Here is a 25,360-nt window from a genome sequence, read left to right on the forward strand (position 1 = left end):
ACTATTATCTCCTCGAGTATTTTTTCATGGCCTTTCCTTTTATCTTCTTCTTCTGGGACTCCTATGATTCGAATGTTGGGGCGTTTCATATTGTCCCAGAGGTCCCGGAGGTTTTCCTCATTTCTTTTGATTTTTTTTTCTTTTTTCCTCTCTGCTTCGTTTATTTCCATCATTCTATCTTCTACCTCACTTATCCTATCTTCTGCCTCCGTTATTCTACTGTTGGTTCCCTCCAGAGTGTCTTTTATCTCCTTTATTTCATTATTCATTCTATATTGACTCCTTTTTATTTCTTCTAAGTCCTTGATAAACATTTCTTGCATCTTCTCAATCTTTGTCTCCAGGCTATTTATCTGTAACTCCATTTTGCTTTGAAGATTTTGGATCATTTTTATTATCATTATTCTAAATTCTTTTTCAGATAGATTCCCTATCTCCTCCTCTTTTGTTTGGCTTTGTGGGCATTTCTCATTTTCCTTTACTTGCTGAGTATATCTCTGCCTTTTCATCTTGTTTAGATTGCTGTGTTAGGCGTGGCCCTTCTGTATTCTGGTAGTATGAAGTTCCTCTTTATTGTGGAGGTTTCTCACTGCGGTTGGGGTTGGACAGGTGGCTTGTCAAGGTTTCCTGGTTGGGGGAGCTTGTGTCGGTGTTCTGGTGGGTGGAGCTGGATTTCTGCTCTTTAGAGTGCCATGGAGTGACCAGTATTAATTTTTGAGATGTCTATGGATTTGGTGTGCCTCTGGGCAGCCTGTATATTGATGCTCAGGTCTATGTTCCTGCGTTGCTGGAGAATTTGTGTGGTATGTCTTGCTCTGGAACTTATTGGCTCTTGGGTGGAGCTTGGTTTCAGTGTATATATGGAGGCTATTGGATGGTCTCTTATTAATTAATGTTTCCCCTGGTTTTCAGTCTTATTCTTGTAGTAGCCTCTAGACTTCTCCTTCCATACAGCCTCAATAATAAAACTTTTAGGTTAATGTTGAAAAGATTCTCCACAGTGAGGGATACCCAGAAAGGTTCACTGAGTTACATGGAGAGATGAGGTGGGGGGGGGGGTTTGGGGTGACCAGGAGGGGAAGAGGGGAATTCAAATGTGGAGAGAGCAATCTAGCCAGTAAGCACTTCCCTCTGTGCTTTCCACAGTTTGGAACCCTCAGAGTGGTTCACAGAGATACATAGAGAGGGGGGAGGAAGGTAATAGAGGTGAGCATGAGTAGTAAGGGAGGAATCAAGAGGGGAGAGAGAGATCTGGGCAGTATCCTGTTCCTGAAGTGTTCTCCGGTACCCAGAACACCCTCAGAGATTCACAGAATTGGGTTGAGAAGAGAAGGAGGAGGGTGGGAGATATAGGTTCCCTGGGGGAGAAGAAAGAGCATCAATAGGGGGAGAGAGTGATCAGGCCAGTGATCACACTCCTGAGTAAAAATGGGTCCTAAAGATTGGGTTCTTAAATGTACAAAATTGATATCAAGTATGTGAAACAAAGATTAAAAATCTAGAGTAGAGGTTAGACTCTTATAAAACTTACAATATAAAAAAAAAGAAAAAAGGAAACAGTGTAAAAAGAAAAAAAAAACAGTAAAACAGTAAAAAAAGAAACAGTAAAAATAAAACAGGAAAAAAAACATTAAAAAAAGAAAACACAAAAGGTATAAGATATATATATGTAGTTTGCTTCAAAAATAGGGTGTTTTTTTTTTTTGCAAGTTAATAGTGGGTTATGAAAATGAAATTTAAAGGTGTAATAGAGGACTTGAAGAAAAAGGAAAGAAGAGAAAAAAAAAATTTTTTTTAAATAAAAAAAAAAATTGAAAAAAAAATAGTAATAGTAAAAAAATATATATATATCCCGGACTTTCTCTGGAGCTGTTGTGAGCAGTGTGGGATCTGCTCAGTTTCAGATAGATCCTTATTCCTGCTTATACTTTTCAAGATCTATAGGTCCTTTTCAATGCAGTCGGTATTAACTACAGGGATTTTAATCTGTTTGCCTGTCCCTTCCAAAGCGCTTCCCTCTGTTTATTTGGCTTCTGTTTGGAGATCTCTTCAGTATCTAATTTCCGCCCTGCAACAAAGCGGTGGAGGTGATCTCTTTAGGTTCGCTTGTTCAATCGTGCTGTGGGGAGGAAGGAACACTGCAAATCTGGCGTGTGTGTGGTAAGCTCGCAGTGTCTCGGCCGCACTGGTTTCGCCCCCGCTCACGGCGTGTGTGCTTTCCCCGTCTACCCTGCTCAGGCTTCAGGTTACTCGGCCGGGGAGTGGGCCCTGAGCTGCGTGCACTTCCCAGGTCTAAGCCGCTCAGGTTCAGGCTCCCGGTTACTCCACAAAGGCGCAGACTCGGTTTCGCCCGCGGCTTGTGCCGTTCCCGGTCGGAGCTGCCCCGGCGGCCAGGAGTTTGGCGAACGCGCTCTCCCCGGTTGGGGCGGTGCGGCTTATCACCTCCCTGGTCCCCGCCTCGGTTTACGGGCGCGCCCGGCTCCGGTGTGCTTTGTGTCGGTTCTGGGGAGCTGGTCTCTGGCTGCGACCCTCCCGGCGGCTGTCGACCCTCCGGGATCTCAGGCAGTCTTTGCTGAGAAACTGGGAGCCTGTTTGCAGTTTGGTAGGGGGTGCCCTCTCTGGAGCCGAGTTTGCCCCTTTCCGGCTCTGGCGGGCCCCGCCTGCCCGCTGTGTCCGGCGGGGGATGGGGCGGTCCACAGCCGGCTAGCTCTCCTCTGGTATCGCTCAGTCCTTTGTTCTGTGAGCGGGCCGGCAGTGCCTTAGAGTTGGGCTTTTCGCGGGATAGTTCTCTCTCTCTGGCTGTCCCACAGTTTAGGTTACTATCTCACGTTAGCTCCCTCAGATTGCCCTCGGGGCACTCGGGCCCGGTCCTTACCCTAGGCAGTGCCGCCCGCTCCTCTCCGTTCAGCCCCCACTTGCTGGTGGCGGATGATGCGAGCGTCTGGGGTTCTTTGCTGGGAGTTGCTTTAGGCACGTAATCTGTGGATTTTATTTATTTTTTCCTCCCAGTTACGTTGCCCTCCGAGATAAGAAATCTTCCCCCACACCCGCCGGTGGGAGGGTTTCCTGGTGCTTGGAAATTCCTCCTCTTTTACGACTCCCTCCCCAGGGCGGGTCTCCATCCCTAGCTCTTTTGTCTCTCTTTTTATCTTTTATAATTTCTCCTACCTGCTTTTGAAGATAATGCGCTGTCTTTGTGGAAGCCTGACGTCCTCTGCCAGCCTTCAGAAGTAGTTTTGTGAAGTTTGGTCAGCGTTCAGATGTTCTTTCGATAAATTTGTGGAGGAGAGAGTGGTCTCCCCGTCCTATTCCTCCGCCATCTTAGCCCCGCCTCTGATCTTTGCTTTCTAAGCATGTTTCAAATTTATTTTTCACTTTTTATCTTTATTCTATACTTGTGGGTCACTTCTGATGTCTTGCTTGTTATTATCTAATAAAATGAAATATAAGAACTTTTAAATATACAAAAAGAATTTTATCTCCAAGCAAAAGTAGATCTGATAAAAAACAAATTAATCTGAAAGTAGTATCAAAGAAGGCAAAGTTGTAATATTTAGTAAATACGTAAATATAATATATCCAAGCTTTCGTCACATGAAATTCATCATAATTATCTTATTCATGTTGCAAGAGTTTGGAATTTGCCTGTCATTTTGGATTATTATTAAAACTGTTTCAGGTTCGATGCGTGGTACAGGGTGCTTGGGGCTGGTGCAACGGGATGACCCAGAGGGATGGGGTGGGGAGGGAGGTGGGAGGGGGGTTCTGGAAGGGGAACACATGAACACCCATGGTGGATTCATGTCAACGTATGGCAAAACAAATACAATATTGTAAAGTTAAAAAATAGATAAACTAATTAAGAAAAACTTGTTTCATTAATCACTGTGTCCAAAGAGGGGAAAGTCCTGGCTTAGCATAGCATAATAGTCTAGAGTTTAGAGGTATAACACATGATCTCAGTTTAAAACAAAATAATGAAAATATAGATTATGAAGCATTGTTTCTATCTCAGCCTTCATGTAGATCTGAAGAGTGTCAAATTACATTGGAAATGGCATTTACAACAACAAAAATGGATCTTGAGGGTATTATGCTGAGTGAAATAAGTCAGAGGGAGAAAGACAAATATTGTATGTTCTCACTCGTATGTGGAATCAAAGAAAGCTGAAGTTAAGGAAAGAGTGTATAATGGTCACTGTCAGGGACTGGGCTGTGGGAGAATTCAGGAGATGTTGGTCAAAGGGAGCCAATATCCATCTATAAGATGAATAAGTTCTGTGGGTCTAATGTGCAGCATGGTGGCTATAATTAACAATACTGTATTGTATATGTAAAAGTTGTTAAGAAAAGATCTTAAACATTACCACCATCACAAAAAGGGTAATTATGTGAGGAGACAGCAGTGGTAACCAACTTGACTGTGGTGGTCGTTTTGGAAAACATATATGTAACAAATTACATTTTATATAGCTTTAAAACTTACATATGTATTATGTCAATGATATCTCAGGCTATCACACAGAGTAAAATAAGTTAGAAAGAAAAACAAATATTATAAATTAGTGCATATATATATATATATATATTCCGTACACACACACACACACACACGTATATATATAAATGGAATCTAGAAAATTATGCAGATGATCTTATTTGCAGGGCAGGAATAAAGACGCAGACATAGAGAATGGACATGTGGACATGAAGGGGGGGGCTGGAATGAATTGGCACATTGGAATCGACATATGTACACTACCATATGTAAAATAGATAGCTAGTGGGAAGCTGCTGTATAGCATAAGGAGCTCAGCTCAGTGTTCTGTGATGACCTATGGGGTGGGAGCAGTTCAGTTCAGTCACTCAGTTGTCCAACTCTTTGCAACCCCATGGACTGCAGCATGCTAGGCCTCCCTGTCCAAAACCAATGCCCAGAACTTGCTCAAACTCATATCCATCAAATCAGTGATGCCATCCAACCATCTCATCCTCTGCCATCCCTTTCTCCTGCGTTCAATCTTTCCCAGCATCAGGGTCTTTTCCAATGAGTCAGTTCTTTGCATCAGGTGGCCAAAGTATTGGAGCTTCAGCATCAGTCCTTCCAATGAATATTCAGGACTGATTTCCTTTAGGATTGACTGGTTTGATCTTCTTGCTATCCAAGGGACTCTCATGAGTCTTCTCCAACACCATAGGGGTGGGGTGGGAATGAGTTCCAAGAGGGAGGTGGGGCTAGTAGTAAAGAATCTGCCTGCCAATGGGAGGAGATGCAAGAGATACAGGTTCAATCCCAGGGTCGGGAACATCCCCTGGAGTTGGAAATGGCAACCCATTCCAGTATTCTTACCTGGTAAATTCCATAGACAGAGGAGCCTGGAGAGCTACAGTCCATGGGGCTTCAGAGAGTAGGACACACACACACACAAAAAACATAGCTGATTCATTTGTTCTGCAGCAGAAGCTTTCACTACAATGTAAGGAAATTACACACAAATTTTAAAAAATGAATGATAAAAGAAAAGAAAAAAGCAATATCTCAATAAAGCTTTATTTATTTTTTAAATAAAGTAACACTGGAAAATTTCTCTGGTAATGTGGAAGAAATTGTCAATACCTTTGGCATATGGGAAAAGAGATGCATTTCAGAATTTCAGTTCAGTTCAGTTCATTTCAGTCACTCAGTCGTGTCCGACTCTTTGTGACCCCATGAATTGCAGCACGCCAGGCCTCTCTGTCCATCACCAACTCCCGGAGTCTACCCAAACCCATGTCCATCGAGTCAGTGATGCCATCCAACCATCTCATCCTCTGTCGTCCCCTTCTCCTCCCGCCCCGAATCCTACCCAGCATTAGGGTCTTTTCCAATGAGTCAACCCTTCTCATGAGGTAGCCAAAGTATTGGAGTTTCAGCTTCAACATCAGACCTTTCAATGAACACCCAGGATTGATCTCTTTTAGGATGGATTGATTGGATCTCCTTGCAGTCCAAGGGACTCTCAAGAGTCTTCTCCAACATCACAGTTCAAAAGCATCAATTCTTCGGCGCTCAGCTTTCTTCACCGTCCAACTCTCACAACCATACATGACCACTGGAAAAACCATAGCCTTGACTAGACGGACTTTTGTTGGCAAAGTAATGTCTCTGCTTTTAAATATGCTATCTAGGTTGGCCATAACCTTCCTGCCAAGGAGTAAGAGTCTTTTAATTTCATGGCTGCAGTCACCATCAGCAGTGATTCTGGAGCCCCAAAAAATAAAGTCTGACACTGTTTCCACTGTTTCCCCATCTATTTCCCATGAAGTGACGGGACTGGATGTCATGATCTTAGTTTTCTGAACGTTGAGCTTTAAGCCAACTTTTTCACTCTCCTCTTTCACCTTCATCAAGAGGCTCTTTAGTTCTTCTTCACTCTCTGCTATAAGCGTGGTGTCATCCGCATATCTGAGGTTATTGATATTTCTCCCGGCAATCTTGATTCCAGCTTGTGTTTCTTCTAGCCCAGCGTTTCTCATGATGTACTCTGCATATAAAGTAGACTTCAATTTGTAAAAGAAATATTTTATGAGTAGTAGCCAGAGACCCATCATAAAGAAAAGTATCTAGAAGTTTTGATCGTTTGCAGGACAGACTCTGAAAACTAGTTAAAAATTTTTGACAAAAGATCTAATGGAGTCTGATGAATGAAACAGCAAGTCAAGCCCAAAGTCACGCTAAATTTGAATGTAAATATGGTAACTTATCTGCTCTGAGTTGCTTTATTTTTTCATGCCTACTAATTCAGATCCCCAAGTTTGCTATAGTTTCCTTAATACATAATACTCCTATTATAGTTCATTGCAACGAGACTTGCCTCTTGTTAGCATTTGGTTATTGTTGTTATGCTCCAGATAAAGTTTCCTTTTGACTATTCTTAAAATAAGCCTGACAGATAATAGACAATAAGCATTATACAAATTCTTCAGTCTTTTTAAACAAATGGGTTTTAATGCCTGGGCTAAAATACAATTTGTACTTGCATTGAGATGAGTGTAGGAGAGATAAAAATTAAGACCACCCAGAATGAAAGATGACACATTTCAATTAGCAATTTGCAAATTTTAAATGTTACAGTATGTTACTGAATATATATGCCATGTAACAATTGCAGTTTTTAAAGAGCTGTTAATTTTAAGAATAATTTTAATAAAATAAGATCATTTAACACCAAAGTGACAATCAATCAACCAGCAAGCATTCTAGTTGTCTCTATCTGAGTCAGGTGAATTTCAAATTTCTAGTAATCATATTATGAGTGATGTAAAATAAAAATCTAAATTTTAATTTGCATGAAATTTGAGTGCCATTTATATTAACAGCTGTGTAAGATTTGAGGTCATTCCCTACTTCAAACCCAACAAATTATTCTGCCAGAATTTCATGGAAGACATGAGACTCATAATCAAAGGCAAGAAACTTAATCACTCATGGATTAACAGTCAGTATGAACTTCACATTAACATTAATTCCTTTTATCTCTCCTGAGTTCCACAGGGACGTTAAGGATGGGCCCAGATGGATGATAAACACTCAAGAGTTGTGTCATGACTGAGTAAGTACGATGTTAAAACTCTTAATCATATATGGAGGGTTGCTAGCAAACCTGCCCAACTATCCTAAAATAATATCATATTGATTATTCTTCTCATACTGTTCATGGGGTTCTCATGTCAATTCTAAAAGAAATCAGTCCTGAATATTTATTGGAGGGACTGATGCTAAAGCTGAAGTTTTAATGCTTTGGCCACCTGATGCGAAGGACTGACTCTTTAAAAAAGACCCTGGTGCTGGGAAAGATTGAAGGCAAGAGGAGAAGGTGATGACAGAGGATGAGATGGTTGGATGGCATCACTGACTCAATGGACATGAGTTTGAGCAAGCTCTGGGAGTTGGTGATGGACAGGGAGGCCTGGCATGCTGCAGTCCATGGGGTCACAAAGAGTCAGACATGAATGAGTGACTGAACTGAAATGATTCTGCTCAAGAAAGAATTTTGAACTCTGCCCTCTAGAAAGAGACACTATCTCTAACTTCCTGGCCTGTTTAATATCCTTAAAAGATAGTACAAGGAGAACCTGGCATAAGATGTGCAAAAGTATGAGACTCATGGAGAATTGTCTCTCAACAATATGCTCACATCAAAATAATTTGAGGAGAATAAAATTTTAATAATAAAATATTTGCAAATGATGTGACTGATAAGGTCTTAATTTCCAAAATATGTAAGAAGCTCATACAACACTATAACACAAAAAGCAACCCAATCAAAAATAAGCAGAAGACCTAAATAAACAAATCTCCAAAGAAGACATAGAGGTGGACAATAGGCACATGAAAAGATGCTCAATATCACTAATTATTATAGAGATGCAAACCAAAACTGTAATGGAGGTATGACTACACTCTTGTCAGAATGGCCATCATTAAAAAGTCTGGACATAGCAGAGAAGAAAAGGAAATAAAACGAATCCAAATTGGAAAAAAAAACCCAAAATTTTTACTGTTTGTAGATGACATGATACTATACATAGAAAGTCCTAAAAATCCAGAAAAATTCTACAGCTCAATGAATTTGGTAAAATTGTTGGTATAAGATTAACACAAAAAATGTTGGATTTAATATATCATTATAATAGATAAATATTCACAGTTCCCTTCTTGTCTAATACACAAGTATTAGAAGTACTCTGATTAAATAAGAGTGAGTTGCACACCACCTGCAAACAAAAAACCAAATCAATCCCACCACCTGCTTTTGCATATAAACTTTTATTGGAACACAATGAAACACATTCATTTACATTATGGCAGAGAATATGTGTATCTCTCAAAACCCAAACTATTTACTCTCTGGTGTTACCAAAAATGTTTGCTTTACCCTGAATAACACAATTGCATTATGTATTATTTGTGAAAAACACAAGAATAATTTATCTTCACATTATTTTTGTTAAATATGCCAATTGCATTGAGATATATAGGCTAAAACATAAATGAAACTCACCCCCTCTCCCCTCCAGTGCTCTCCCCTTCTCAGAGGAACCCGTTAATTTTAATCTTTACCCATTTAGACCATTTAATTTTTAATTACTGAAAGTGTACTTTTATATTTAAACCACTGAAATTCTATATAAAATACACACATAAAAGTTTAACACTCCGGCTTTAAATACCATCTAATCAACACCCACACCCATCTTATCCTTTTTGTCTCTTATACGTTACCACCATTATCAATTTGAAATGAGTTATTTCAGACTAGTTTAAATACAGTTAAATAATTATTTTTACCTATAGAAATAAATAATTTTATTGTGCATGCATTTGTGTCAAATAAATCTCTTCAGATACCATTCTTCTGCAACTGTCATTTTTCATTTGTCTTCAGCATTTATTGATATTACTAAGTTTATGGATTCACATTTTCTTAACCTTTACATAGATTGCTTGTGCTATAATTTTAAAAATTCCTCTACTTTAAAACACTCAGATCATTTCTATTTCCTCTGTATGCTACATAAAACTTATTTCCTGCTTGAAGAACTAACTTGCTGTTTTAAATTATGTTACCTTGAATGACTTCAAAGTTGGACATCCTCTCTTTATTGAAAACTGTACCGTTGCTCTAAAACTGCATATTCACACACTTTGATATCTTTCCCCACCTTAGTGAATCGTTTATCCCTTTTCTTTCTTAAAGGTAAAAACAAAATGCAACCCAGATGCACAATAATATTTACAATATGAAGCAATGAGTCAAAAATGCTAAAAATGCAAAGAAATAGGAAAGTATTACCCACAAATCAAGAGAAAAAGTGAATCAAAAGAAAATGAACCTACAAGTTACAAAGATAATGGAACTAGCAGACAATGACTTTAAAGAAGTTACTATAAACAAGGTTATGATTATAAAGAAAAAAATGAATAGAAAATGAAAGCTATATTAAGATAAATGAAGCTGCTAAAGATGAATATAAAGTCTGAAATAAAATATTCACTAGTTATGATTAACAACAGGTTAGATACCACAGGAAAAGTAAAGTGAATTGAATACATGGCAATAAAACTATAATTAAATAGAGAGAAAAATGCTGAAATTTTAACTGAATTTCAGTGAGCTGCAGAGAAATATTGACTAGTTTAGAATATATATTATAGGGTTCCAAAGGAGAGGAAAAGATTAATAAAATATTAGAAAATATAATGACTGAATATATTCAGAATTTACTTAAAAGCATAAATGCTTCAGTGAAGGAGGGTATGGGAGAAAGATAAAAGAAATATATTCAGTCCACAGCTAAGAGCAAACTTTAGGATGAAAATAAAACGCATTTCTCCCAAGACTGGTAATAAGACAAGAATATCCATTCCAATATTTCTATTCATCATTTTAGTGATCATCATTAAGCCAGTGGAAAAAAGCAATAAAAGCAAATTATATAGATACCAGAATGAAGCAATATACTCTATCTTACAACAGGCTATGTATTCAGAAAATTTTAACACAGAATTCTGCAGACTTCACAAAATGGCCAGTTATTGAATATCTTAAGCTTGAAGGCCATCAGTCTCTTTGGTAACAACTCAATTCTGAAATTGTAGTTTGAAAACTGCTGTAATCAAATGCAAACAGATGGCTGTGACTGTATTTCAGTAAAATTTAGCTTGTAAAAAGAGACCAGTGATATCAGCAAACTGGAAGTGTAACATCTTCACCAGTTGGCTCAGTGGTAAAGAATCCACCTGCCAGTGCAGGAGACTCAGGAAACATGAGCTCAATCTCTGGGTTGGGAAGATCCCCTGGAGTAGGAAAAGGCAACCCAGTCCAGTATTCTTGCCTGGAAAATTCCAAGGACGGAGGAGCCTTGTGGGCAACAGTCCATGACATCGCCAAGAGTCAGAAATGACTGAGCACAGTACAATTTGTTGTTTTTGATAGGGAACTTTAGTTCCATTCCTCTCCAGGAACATCAAAATTCATGGAAAACTGCCAGAATTAACCTTCCTGGGCATCTGGAAGACATTTACAGCAACAAAGTAAATGCTTATTTAGGATAAAGGCCACTGAACAAGAGTAAGATTTTTGTGGCATATTAATTAAACCTCACCCTCAACCCTTCTCCACATGGTGGTTATCTTGAAGATATTAGCCTGTGTTCCTGATGTGGATAGATAATTCCTGAGGGAGCAGAACAGACCTTGTAACCAGGGAATTGTATTTATATATTTGCACCCTCCCCCAGGATGAGCACAGACGGCTTCACTTTGTTTTACCTAATTTCAAACTCTATCAGGTCACAGATGCTCTGTAGTCCTTAAAAAGCAATGAAAGTCAAAAACAAACAAACAAACAAACAAACAAAAAACAGATGTTACTGAAATGGGGGTTGGGCACAGGGGGTGAGAACCAACAATAAAACAGACAGTAACACACCAAATTATGAGAAGAAAAATCAGGAAATGAATGTTTTGAGGCAATAGGAATTTTTAAAAACAACTGTGTATATGGAGAAATTAGGTCCACATGAATTCTCAGGTCAGTAAATATATTCACAAGAGACTGAGAAGACAACAAGCCTTCAACTTTTACTGGTCTTTACTGTCAGAACAAACTGGAAATATAAACTAGGCAGAGTGTTAAATGTCGTGGCTCAACCCAAAGGAGTGCCCAGGATTTATATGAAAAGCTTTAGGATTAATATTTATTTTCTTATTTTGTTTTTCTCTACCTTAGACTTTCACTTTTGTTTTCTTCTATCTTCTTTTATTTCTCCTTTCCTTTCTATCTTTCTTGCTCTTTTTTTCTCAGTCTTTTTTTCCTCTCATCAATATTCAAAGTGTCTAATTTTTAACAAAAGATTTAAAAGATCGCAAGGAAACAAAAATTTTGTCCATATATAGGAAAACAAGATGTTCATAGGAAAGCTGTCCATGAGAAAATGCTGATGTTCAATTTTCTAAATATATTTTAAATCAACATTCTTAAATATTCTTATAAGTTAAAGTAAGCCAGTGACAAAGACACACAGAGTGCCTGAAGAACTACAGATGTCACTCCTGTGATATTGTACAGGAGGCAGAGATCAAAACCATCCCCAAGAAAAAGAAATGCAAAAAGGCAAAATGGTTGTCAGAGGAGGCCTTACAAATAGCTATGAAAAGAAGAGAAGTGAAAGGCAAAGGAGAAAAGGAAAGATATACTCATTTTAATGCAGAGTTCCAAGGAATAGCAACAAGAGATAAGAAAGCCTTCCTCACTGACCAAGGCAAAGAAATAAGAGGAAAATAAGAGACTGGGAAAGACTATAGATGTCTTCAAGAAAATTAGAGATACCAAGGGAACATTTCATGCAAAGATGGGCACAATAAAGGACAGAAATGGTATGGAACTAACAGAAGCAGAAGATATTAAGAAGAGGTGGCAAGAAAACACAGAAGAACTATACAAAAAATCTTCACAACCCAGATAATCATGATAGTGTGATCACTCACCTAGAGTCAGACATCCTGGAATGGGAAGTTAAGTGGGCCTTAGGAAGCATCACTACGAACAAAGCTAGTGCAGGTGATGGAATTCCAGTTGAGCTATTTCAAACCCTAAAAGATGATCTGGTGAAAGTGCTTCACTCAATATACCAGCAAATTTGGAAAACTCAGCAGTGCCCACAGGACTGGAAAAGGCCAGTTTTCATTCCAATGTCAAAGACAGGAAACACCAAAGAATTCTCAGACTACTGCACAATTGCACTCACATCACACACTAGCAAAGTAATGCTCAAAATTCTCCAAGACAAGCTTCAACAGTATGTGAACCCTGAACTTGCAGATGTTCAAGGTGGATTTAGAAAAGGCAGAGGAACCAGAGATCAAATTGCCAACACCTGTTGGATTACCAAAAAAGCAAGAAAGTTCCAGAAAAACGTCTACTTCTGCTTTATTGACTATGCCAAATCCTTTGACTGTGTGCAACACAGCAAACTTTGGAAAATTCCTAAAGAGATGGGAATACCAAGCCACCTGATTTGCTTCTTGAGAAATCTGTATGCAGGTCAGGAAGCAACAGTTAGAACTGGACATGGAACAACTGACTGTTTCCAAATCAGAAAAGGAGTACATCAAGGCTATATATTGTCAATCTGCTTATTTGACTTATATGCAGAGTACCTCATGAGAAATCCTGGGCTGGATGAAGCACATGCTAGAATCGAGATTGATGGGAGAAATATCAGTAACCTCAGATATGCAGATGGCACCACCCTTATGGCAGAGAGTGAAGAACTAAGGAGCCTCTTGATGAAAGTGAGAGAGGAGAGTGAAAATGCTGGCTTAAAGCTCAACATTCAGAATACAAAGATCATGGCATCTGGTCCCATCACTTCATGGCAAATAGATAGGGAAACGGTGGAAATGGTTACAGACTTTACTTTTTGGGGTTACACAATCACTGCAGATGGTGACTGCAGCCATGGAATTAAAAGACACTTACTCCTTGGAAGAAAAGTTGTGACCAAACTAGACATCTTATTAAAAAGCAGGGACATTAGCTTGCCAACAAAGTTCTGTCTAATCAATGCTATGGTTTTCCAGTAGTCATGTATAGATGTGAGGGTTGGACTATAAAGCCAGCTGAACACCGAAGAATTGATGTTTTTGAACTGTGGTGTTGGAGAAGATTCTTAAGAGTCCCTTGGACTACAAGGAGATCCAACCAGTCCATCCTAAAGGAAATCAGTCCTGAATATTCATTGGAAGGACTGATGCTGAAGCTGAAACTCCAATACTTTGGCCACCTGATGCAAAGAACTGACTCCTTTAAAATGACCCTGATGCTAGGAAAGATTGAACGTGAGAGAAGAGGATGACAGAGAATGAGATGGTTGGATGGCATCACCAACTCAATGGACATGAGTTTGAATAAACTCCAGGAGTTGGTTATGGACAGGGAGGCCTGGCATGCTGCAGTCCATGGGGTTACAAAGAGTCAGACACGACTGAGTGACTGAAATCTACTGAGCTGAAGGGAGTGCATCTAAGCTCATATTAAGCACATAAATGCTTTTTTAATAATTAATGAATATCTGTATGTTTAATATTAATTAATATCATACTGTTTAAAATAGGCTCAGTTACCATGAGCTTCTAAAATTTATTAAAAATTTTCTTTCTTTTTCCAGTTGATCCTTGAACAGCACAGGTTTGAAATTCATGTTTCCACTTTATGTGTTTTTTTGTTTTTCAGTGGTAAATACTACAATACCACATAACTCACGGTTGACTGGATCTACAAATGCAGAAACACAGATATGAAATAAGAGTCAATATTGAGGAACCAGGAACACAAAAGGTAAAGTATAAATTTTGCACAGATTTCGCACAGATAGGGCTGATGTGCCTAAGCCCACATTGTTCAAGGGACAATAGAATTCAATGGTTTTTCATAAGAATTTATAATCTAGAGCACATACTTGACTGTATAATTAAAGAAGACATGAGGAAGATAGTAAACTTTGGGGACTCTTCTTTGATACTTAAATATATGATGTACACAGACCTAAGATAAATGGGAAGATGCATAAATTGAAAGAATTTATTCATTGATAAATGTATCTCCCAAAATATCAGTGTGCTGAATGTTATAATTATTTAATTCTAATATATAGCAATTAATCAATTTTCCCATAAGGCTTAAACTTTCATACAGTTAGATACTTAATGACTTTACTATCATCCCCTAAGTTAATCTTGTTTTAATGCTCAATCTTTCAAGCTTGGATGAAAACTTCCTTTTGGAATAAGAGAAATGTTTTACAAAACTTTGTGAGTATTATTTGTTATGTCTATTATTTGAAAAGGCAGTTTTCAAGAATATAATCTTTAAGTAGATTTTAAAGTATGACTGCATCTATATAGGAAACACAATGAAACTCATTGACCATTTAATACAAAACTCATTTTTGGCAGATAGACCATAAGTTAGAAACAGCAGTTCATTACCAATAACTGTGACCATGTCTTAAAAGAAATTTCCCATATGTAGAATATATTAAGTTTCAAGGACAGAAGTTTCTTAAGTCTGAATTATGGGTGCCTCTTTAAAACAATGACTATGTATTTAATTTTATAAAAATAGATTTGTGCACTAGTGGTGTTATTTTATTCTATACAAGTCAAATAGTCTTTCAAATACTAAACAAAGCACAGATATGCTTAATAGAAGAAAAAATCCTTAAAATATTTATTCTCTAGTTACTATTTGTGTAGTTTCTAATAGGGAGTCAACATTGTCTGATATAAAATACAGACACATTCAGGGACCCAAGACATCTATTAATTTCTGTTCTCATTGATAAGATGATAATAACAATACTCTTTTCATAAAATTATTAGCAAGATTAAACAAGTTTCTATATATAATCCTTCAAATAGTGTCATATACATGAATAACTTCATAAAAATAACCTATGATTATTAATAACGGTTTATATAATATAATCAATTCCATCAGAGATACTTTCACAAATCCAGTAATAAAACTAGGGAAAGAGTACATGAAACCAATGTATTTTAATGTCATGTGCCATGAAAATTAAGCAGACATCCTATAGCAGACAAATGTTCATGCTAATTATTATCAGCAAACTCATTAAAGCTTCAATATTCTAGCTAACTCACTCTGAAGGAAGTTCATTGGTCTGACCTTGTAAAATATCTTGACTTCCACAGTGTCACATGATGGCTTTTCCATTCCAACTGTAGTGTAGCTATTATTTTGTTTGGCATAAAGTAATTTATGGTGAAGATTTTAATGGGAAAACAGCATATAATTTCATGTTTAGCTTTCTCTTACCGATTACAACTCAACTCATCTCTTCTTCAATCTTTCCCAGCATCAGGGTCTTTTCCAATGAGTCAGTTATTCCACCAGGTGTCCACAGTATTGAAACTTCAGCTTTAGCATCAGTCCTTTCAATGAATATTCAGGACTGATTTCCTTTAGGGTGACTGGTTTGATCTCCTTGAAGTCCAAGGGACTCTCAAGAGTCTTCTCCAACATTACAGTTCAAAATTATCAATTTTTCAGAGCTCAGCCTTCTTTATGGCCCAGCTCTCACATCCATACATGACTTTTGGAAAAGAAAAATAGCTTTGACAAGATGGACCTTTGTTGGCAAAGTAATGTCTCTGCTTTTTAATATGCTGTTTATGTTTGCAATAGCTTTTCTTCCAAGGAAAAATCGTCTTTTAATTTCATGCCAGCAGTCACCATCTGCAGTGATTTTGGAGTCCAAAATTAAAGTATCTCACTGTTTCCATTGTTTCCCCATCTATTTGTCATGAAGTAAAGGGAACAGACGGAGAAGCAATGGCACCCCACTCCAGTACTCTTTGCCTGGAAAATCCCATGGACAGAGGAGCCTGGTAGGCTGCAGTCCATGGGGTCTTGAAGAGTCAGACACGACTGAGCGACTTCACTTTCACTTTTCCCGTTCATGCACTGGAGGAGGAAATGGCAACCCACTCCAGTATTCTTGCCTGGAGAATCCCAGGGACAGGGGAGCCTGGTGGGCTGCCGTCTATGGGGTCGCACAGAGCTGGACACGACTGAAGCGACTTAGCAGCAGCAGCAGCAATGGACACAGATGCCATGATCTTAACTTTCTGAATGTTGAGTTTTAAGCCAACATTTTCACTCTCCTCTTTCACCTTCATCAAGAGGCTCTTTAGTTCTTTGCTTTCTGCCATAAGGGTGGTGTCATCTGCATATCTGAGGTTATTGATATTTCTCCCGGCAATCTTGATTCAAGCTTATGCTTCATCCAGCCTGGCATTTCACATGATATACTCTGCATATAAGTTAAATAAACAGGGTGACAATATAGAGCCTTGGGGCACTCCTTTCCCAATTTAGAACCAGCCTATTGTTCCATGTCCAGTTCTAAGTGTTGCTTCTTGACCTGCATACAGATTTCTCAGGAGGCAGGTCAGTTGGTCTGCTATTCCCATCTCTTGAAGAATTTTCCACACTTTGTTCTGATTCACAGAATTAAAGGCTTTAGTAAAATCAATAAAGCAGAAGTACATATTTTTCTGAAACTCTTGATTTTTCAATGATCCAATAGAGGTTGGCAATTTGATCTCTGTTTCCCCTGCATTTTCTAAATCCATCTTGAACATCTGGAAGTTCATGATTCACATACTGTTGAAGCCTACCTTGGAGAATTTTGAGCATTATTTTGCTAGTGTGTGAGATGAGTGCACTTGTGCAGTAGTTTGAACAATCTTTAGCATTGCCTTTCTTTGAGATTGGAATGAAAACTGACCATTTCCAGTCCTGTGGCCTCTGCTGAGTTTTCCAAATTTGCTGGCATATTGAGTGCAGCACTTTCACAGCATCATCTTTTAGGTTTTGAAATAGCTCAACTGGAATTCCACCTCCTCCAATAACTTTGTAGTGATGTTTCCTAAGGCCCACTTGACTTCGCATTACAGGATGTCTGGCTCTAGGTGAGTGATCACACCATCATGGTTATCTGGGTCATGAAGATCTTCTTTGTATAGCTCTTTGTATTGTTGCCAACTCTTCTTAATATCTTCTGCTTCTGTTAGGTCCATGCCATTTCTGCCATTTATTGTGTCCATCCTTGCATGAAATGTTCCTTGGTATCTTTCATTTACTTGAAGAGATCTCTAGTCTTTCCCATTCTATTATTTTCCTCTATTCCTTTGCTTATATGCCTATAAGGAAGGCTTTCTTATCTCTCCCTACTATTCTTTGGAACTCTGCATTCGAATAGGTATACATTTCATTTTCTCCTTTGCCTTTCACTTCTCTTCTTTTCATAGCTGTCTGTAAGGCCTCCTCTGACAACCCTTTTGCATTTTTGCATTTCTTCTTCTTGAGGATGGGTTTAATCACTGCCACCTGTACAGTGTTATGAACTTCTGTCCATAGTTCTTCAGGCACTCTTTTGATCAGATCTAATATTTTTCATCTATTTGTCATTTCCACTGTATATTCATAAGAGATTTGATTTAGGTCATACCTGAATGGTCTAGTGGTTTTCCCTACTTTCTTCAATTTATCTGAATTTTGCTTTAGGGAGTTCATGATCTGAGCCAGGGTCAGCTCCCAGTTGTTTTTGCAGAGTCTATAGAGCTTCTCCATCCACAGCTGCAAAGAATATAATCAATGCAGTTTTGGTATTGACCATCTGGTGATGTTCATGTGTAGAGTTGTCTCTTGTGTTGCTGGAAAAGAGCGCTTGCTATGACCAGTGCATTCTAGGCAAAACTCTGTTAACCTTTGACCTGGTTTGTTTTCTATTCCAAGGCCAAATTTGCCTGGTTCTCCGGTATCTCTTGACTTCCTACTTTTGCATTTCAGTCCCCTATGATGAAAATGACATCTTTTTGGGGTTTTAGTTCTAGAAGGTCTTGCAGGTCTTCATAGAACTGTTCAACTTCAGCTTCTTCAGCATTAGTGGTCAGGGCATAAACTTGGATTACTGTGATTTTGAATGGTTTGCCTTTGTAATGAACAGAGATCCTTCTGTCGTTTTTGAGATTGCACCCAAGTACTGCATTTTGGACTCTTTTGTTGACCATGATGTCTACTCCATTTCTTCTAAGGGATTCTTGCCCGGTAGTAGATAAAATGGTCATCTGAGTTAAATTCACCCATTCCAGTCCACTTTAGTTCACTGATTCCTATAATGTCAATGTTCACTCCTGTCATCTTCTGTTTGACCACTTCCAATTTGCCTTTATTCATGGACCTAACTTTCCAGGTTCTTATGCGATATTGCTCACATAGCATCAAACTTTACTTCCGCCACCAGTCATGCCCACAACCAGGTGTTATTTTTGCTTTGGCTCTGTCTCTTTATTCTTTCTGTAGTTATTTCTCCATTCTTCTCCAGTAGCATATCAGGCACCTACTGACCTGGCAGTTCATCTTTCAGTGTCCTATCTTTTTGCCTTTTCATGCTGTTCATGGGGTTCTCAAGGCAAGAATACTGAAGTGGTTTGCCAGTCCCTTCTCGAGTGGACCACATTTTTTCAAAACTCTCCACCGTGGGTCTATCTTGGCTGGCCCTACACAGCATTGCTCATAGTTTCATAGAGTTAGAGAAGGCTGTGGTCCATGTAATCAGTTTGGTTAGTTTTCTGGGATTGTGGTTTTCATTCTGTCTCTCCTCTGATGGATAACAATAAGAGGCTTTGCAGAAGCTTCCTGATGAGAGAGACTGACTAAGGGGGAAACTGATGTGCAGGGCCATGCTCAGCAAACCTTTAATTCAATTTTCTGTTTTGGGGAGGGGCTGTGTTCCCTCCCTGTTGTTTGACCTGAGGCCAAATAATGGTGGAGGTAATGAAGATAATGGTGACTTCCTTCAAGAGGTCCCATGGTTAGATAACTTAGATTAAGAAAATAGGTGATACTGATACTATAGGTTAATTCATTGGGGTAAACATAGAGGAAAATTAAAAAAAAAAAAGCTAAATGAAGAGTTATTGATGAAACTAGGGATTTCCTAAAATAAACTAAAATCAAATATTTTAGGGTGATTCTAGTACTCAATTTCCAGTGTGTAGTGGGGAGGATATAGAAATTTCTCCCCACCACCACTAACCAAGTCTCTGATACTAGCTTGGAATCCTATAAATCAAATCAATAAAAAACCCCAGAAATAAACGCATGGCACCTATGGTCACCTGATCTATGACAAAGAATACAATAATATACGATGGAGAAAAGATAGTCTCTTCAATAAGTTATGCTGGGAACATTTGGCAGCTACATGTAAAAGAGTGAGTGCCTGAAGAACTATGGATAGAGTTTCATAACTTTGCACAGGAGGTGTTGATCAAAACCATCCCCAAGAAAAAGCAATGCAAAAAGGCAAAATGGTCCTCTGAGGAGGCCTTACGAATAGCTGAGAAAAGATGAGAAGTTAAAGGCAAAGGAGAAAAGGAAAGATATATCTATTTGAATTCAGAGTTCCAAAGAATAGCAAGGAGAGATAAGAAAGACTTCCTAAGTGATGAAGGCAAAGAAATAGAGGAAAACAATAGAATGGGAAAGACTAGAGATCTCTTAAAGAAAATTAGAGATACCAAGGGAACATTTCATGCAAAGATGGGCACAACAAAGGATAGAAATGTTATGGACCTAACAGAAGAAGATGATATTAAGAAGAAGTGACAAGAATACACAGAAGAAATATACAAAAAAGATCTTCATGATCCAGATAACCATGATGGTGTGATCGCTCACCTAGATCCAGACATCCTGGAATGGAAAGTCAAATGGGCCTCAGGAAGCATCACTACAAACTAGCTAGTGAAGGTGATGGAATTCCAGCTGAGCTATTTCAAACCATAAAAGATGATGCTCTGAAAGTGATGCACTCAATATACCAGCAAATTTGGAAAACTCAGCAGTGGCCACAGGACTGGAAAGTCAGTTTTCAATCTAGCCCCAAAGAAAAGCAATGCCAAAGAATGCTCAAACTACAGCACAATTGCACTCATCTCACATGCTAGCAGTGTAATGCTCAAAATTCTCCAAGGCAGGCTTCAACAATATGTGAACCGTGAACTGCCAGATGTTCAAGCTGGATTTAGAAAAGGCCGAGGAACCAGAGATCATCATTGCCAACATCCACTAGGTTAGAGAGAAAGCAAACATCCACTAGGTCATAGAGAAAGCAAGAGAAGTCCAGAAAAACATCTATTTCTGCTTCTTTGACTAGGCTAAAGCCTTTGACTGTGTGGATCACAATAAACTGTGGAAAATTCTGAAAGAGATGGGAATACTAGACCACCTAACCTGCCTCTTTAGAAATCTGTATGCAGGTGAAGAAGCAACAGTTAGAAGTGGACATGGAACCAAACTGGTTCCAAATCAGTAAAGGAGTACGTCAAGGCTGTATATTGTCACTGCTTATTTAACTTATATGCAGAGTACATCATGTGAAGCCCTGGGCTGGATGAAGCACAAGCTGGAGTCAAGATTGCTGGGAGTAATATCAATAACCTCAGATATGCAGATGACACTATACTTATGTCAGAAAGCAAAGAGGAACTAAAGGTCCTCTTGATGAAGGTGAAAGAAGAGATTGAAAAATCTGACTTAAAAGTTAACTTTCAAAAAACGAAGATGATGGCATATGGTCCGATCACTTCATGGCAAATAGATGGAGAAACAATGCAAACAGTGAGTTGGTTATGGACAGAGAAGCCGAGTTGCTGCCACCTACGCTGTTGCAAAGAGTTGGACATGACAGAGCTACTGAACTGATATCATGGAGAAAAGATAGTCTATTCAATAAGCTGTGCTGGAAACATGTAAAAGAGTGAAATTAAAACATTCTCTAACACCACATATAAAAATAAACTCAAAATGAATAAACACCTAAATGGTAAACTGGATACTATAAAAGTCCTAGAGGCAAACACATAGGCAGAACACTCTTTGACATAAATCACAGCAGTATCTTTTTCAATCCATTTTCTAGAGTAATAGAAATAAAAACATATACAAATGAAATCTAATTAAACTTAAGTAAATGCTTTTTCATTACAAAGCAAATGATAGACAAAACAAGAAAACTACCTACAGAATGGTGGAGCATATTTGCCAATGATACAACTGCAATTAATTAATCTCCTAAATATAGAAACAGCTTGTGTAGCGTAATAAAAAAACAGTCCAATAAAAAAATGAGCATAAAATCTAGTTAGATATTTTTCCAAAGAAGACATATTGATGGTCAAAAGGCACATGAAAAGATGCTGAATATCGCTAGTAAATAGGGTAATACAAATGAAATCCTGAGGCATCATCTCATATTGTTCAGAAGGTCTATCACCAAAAAGTCTACTAATAATAAATGTTCAAAATGGTATGGGGAAAAAAAGGAATGTTGGTGAGAATGCAAATTGGTACAGCCACTATGGTGAACAGTATGGGGGTTCTTTAAAAACCTAAGAACAGAGCTACTATGTGATCCTGCAATCCCACTCCTGTGCATATATACAGAGAAAAACATATTCTAAAAAGACATATGCACCCCAATGTTCATTGCAGCACTATTCACAATAGCCAAACCTGGAAGTACCCTAAATGTCCATCTACAGATGAAGGAATAGAGAATGTGTGGTATACATATATAATAGAAAACTACTCAGACATAAAACATAATGAAATAATATGTTTTTCAGCAATATGAATAGACATAGAGATTATCATACTATGTGAAGTAAGCCAAAGACAAATATCATATGATATTGTTTATATGTGGAATCTAAAAAATGGGATAAAAATGAACTTACATACAAGATAGAAATACTCTCAGAGACATAAAAAACAAACTCATAGTTACCAAAAGGGAAAGGCAAGGAGTTATAAATTAGGAGTTTAGAATTAATATATACATACTATTACCTATAAAAAAGTAACCAACAAGGACCTACTGTATAGCCAGAGAACTACATTCATATTTTTAGTATAAGGGAAAATAACTAAGGAATAATAACCTTAGTATAAGGAAAAATAAATAATATATAGATATAAACATAGATATATTTGGACTTGCCAGGTGGTGATTGTGGTAAAGAACCCACCTGCCAATAAAGAGACATAAGAAATGTGGATTCAGTAACTGGGTTGGGAAGATCCCCTCGAGAAGGACATGACAACTCACTCCAGTATTTTTGGCTGGAGAATAGCATAAACAAGGAGCCTGATGGGCTACGGTCCATAGGGTTAGAGAGTTAGACATGACTGAAGAAACTTAGCACGTATGGATGAGATGTATTTATATCTATATATATCTGAATCACTTTGCTGTATACCTGAAACTAATACAGCACTGTAAATAAATGAAACTTCAATAAAAATTACTTAATAAATTTTAGATTTACTAAGGTCAGTTGATAAAAAAACTGTTAATAAATTCAATTTACTTTAATGTACACACAAATGAGGTATATTTGTCTACATTAATGAAATGTATATATTGGATATTAGTTTGAATGACTGACTAACAATTACTTTCATTAAATATTGTATTATGGATGAATATTGACAGTTCCCCTCTAGGTCTCTGCTGCCTAGTGTATTACTGATGGTTGTAAATGCTAACTTTCCTCATCTACTGAGTATCTGATTTTCATTCTTAGAGTTAAGAAAAAAAATGTTCTCTCTTCATCTTTATCCACAGTATTTCATATACTTAAATATACTTAAAGACATATTTTTTCTCCTTTTTTATTCTTGGCTATTTTTTGAAAATTTTCACATCATTCTGATTGTAGAAAAATGAAGAAGTAGAAGGTGGGTGGGCTCATGACCAAATTGCAGACACAAAGTAAAATTACCGGTTGAATGTCCAGATACAGTCCAGTTCAGTTCAGGCGCTCAGTCATGTCTTACTCTTTGTGACCCCATGAATGGCAGCATGCCAGGCCTCCCTGTTGCTCACCAACTCCCGGAGTTTACCCAAACTCATGTCCATCGAGTCTGTGATGCCATTCAGCCATCTCATCCTCTGTCGTCCCCTTCTCCTCCTGTCTTCAATCTTTCCTAACATCAGGGTCTTTTCAAATGAGTCAGCTCTTTGCATCAGGTGGCCAAAATATTGGAGTATCAACTTCAACATCAGTCCTTCCAATGGAAACCCAGGACTGATTTCTTTTAGGATGGACTGGTTGGATCTCCTTGCAGTCCAAGGGACTTTCAAGAGTCTTCTCCACCACCACAGTTCAAAAGCATCAATTCTCCTGCACTCAGTTTTCTTTATAGTCCAACTCTCACAGGGATACATGACTATGGGAAAAACAGTCTTGACTAGATGGACCTTTGTTGACAAAGTAATGTCACTGCTTTTTGATATGCTGTCCAGGTTGGTCATAACCTTCCTTCCAAGGAGTAAGCGTCTTTTAATTTCATGGCTGCAATCACCATCTGCAGTGATTTTGGAGCCCCCCAAAATAAAGTCAGCCAGTGTTTCCATGGTTTCTCCATCTATTTGCCATGAAGTGATGGGACCGGATGCCATGATCTTAGTTTTCTGAATGTTAAGCTTTAAGCCAACTTTTTCACTCTCCTCTTTCACTTTCATCAAGAAACTCTTCAGTTCTTCTTCACTTTGTGCCATAAGGATGGTGTCATCTGCATATCTGAGGTTACTGATATTTCTCCCAGCAATCTTGATTCCACCTTGTGCTTCCTCCAGCCTAGCGCTTCTCATGATATACTCTGTGTATAAGTTAAATAAGCAGGGTGACAATATACAGCCATGACGTACTCCTTTTCCTATTTGGAACCAGTCTGTTGTTCCATGTCCAGTTCTAACTGTTGCTTCCTGACCTGCATACAGGTTTCTCAAGAGGCAGGTCAGGTGGTCTGGTATTCCCATCTCTTTCAGAATTTTCCACAGTTTATTGTGATTCACACAGTCAAAGGCTTTGGCATAGTCAATAAAGCAGAAATAGATGTTTTTCTGGAAATCTCTTGCTTTTTCAATGATCCAGCGAATGTTGGCAATTTGATATTTGGTTCCTCTGCCTTTTCTAAATCCACCTTGAACATCTGGAAGTTCACAGTTCACGGACTACTGAAGCCTGGCTTGGGCAATTTTGAGCATTACTTTACTAGCGTGTGAAATGAGTGCAGTTGTGCAATAGTTTGAGCATTCTTTGGCGTTGCCTTTCTTTGGGATTGGAATAAAAACTGACCTTTTCCAGTCCTGTGGCCACTGCTGAGTTCCCCAAATTTGCTGGCCTATTGAGTGCAGCACTTTTACAGCATCATATTTTAGAATTTGAAATAGCTCAACTGAAATTCCATCACCTCCACTAGCTTCATTCGTAGTGATGCTTCCTAAGGTCCCCCTGACTTCACTTTCCAGGATGTCTGGCTCTAGGTGAGTGATCACACCATCCATAGGATAGCTAAAAATAAGTCATATCTGCAGACTAATCATTAAACCTTGAGTACCACTCTATAAACATTAGGATTTAGAAACCAGTGGAAGTGTGCTATTATTGGGAAATTCAATGATAGAATTTTTGTTTGAGTGAGGCATTTAAAATTATGCTATATAATAAAATTTTGTTAGAAGTCAGAATAGTAAGCATCTTTGAGGGTTGGGAACAGAGAGTGACTGGATAAGACTACTAGACAAGACTTTAAGGAGACACATTCTATTATGGATTTGGGAGCTGATTTAATAGATTTGCTGTGTGTGTGTGTGTGTGTGTGTGTGTGTGTGTGTGTGCTCAGTCCTGTCAAACTCTTTGGAACCCCACAGA

This window comes from Giraffa tippelskirchi, chromosome 5 (assembly GCF_054371585.1).
Source record: "Giraffa tippelskirchi isolate mGirTip1 chromosome 5, T2T-mGirTip1v1.2.pri, whole genome shotgun sequence".
Taxonomy (NCBI): Eukaryota; Metazoa; Chordata; class Mammalia; order Artiodactyla; family Giraffidae; genus Giraffa; species Giraffa tippelskirchi.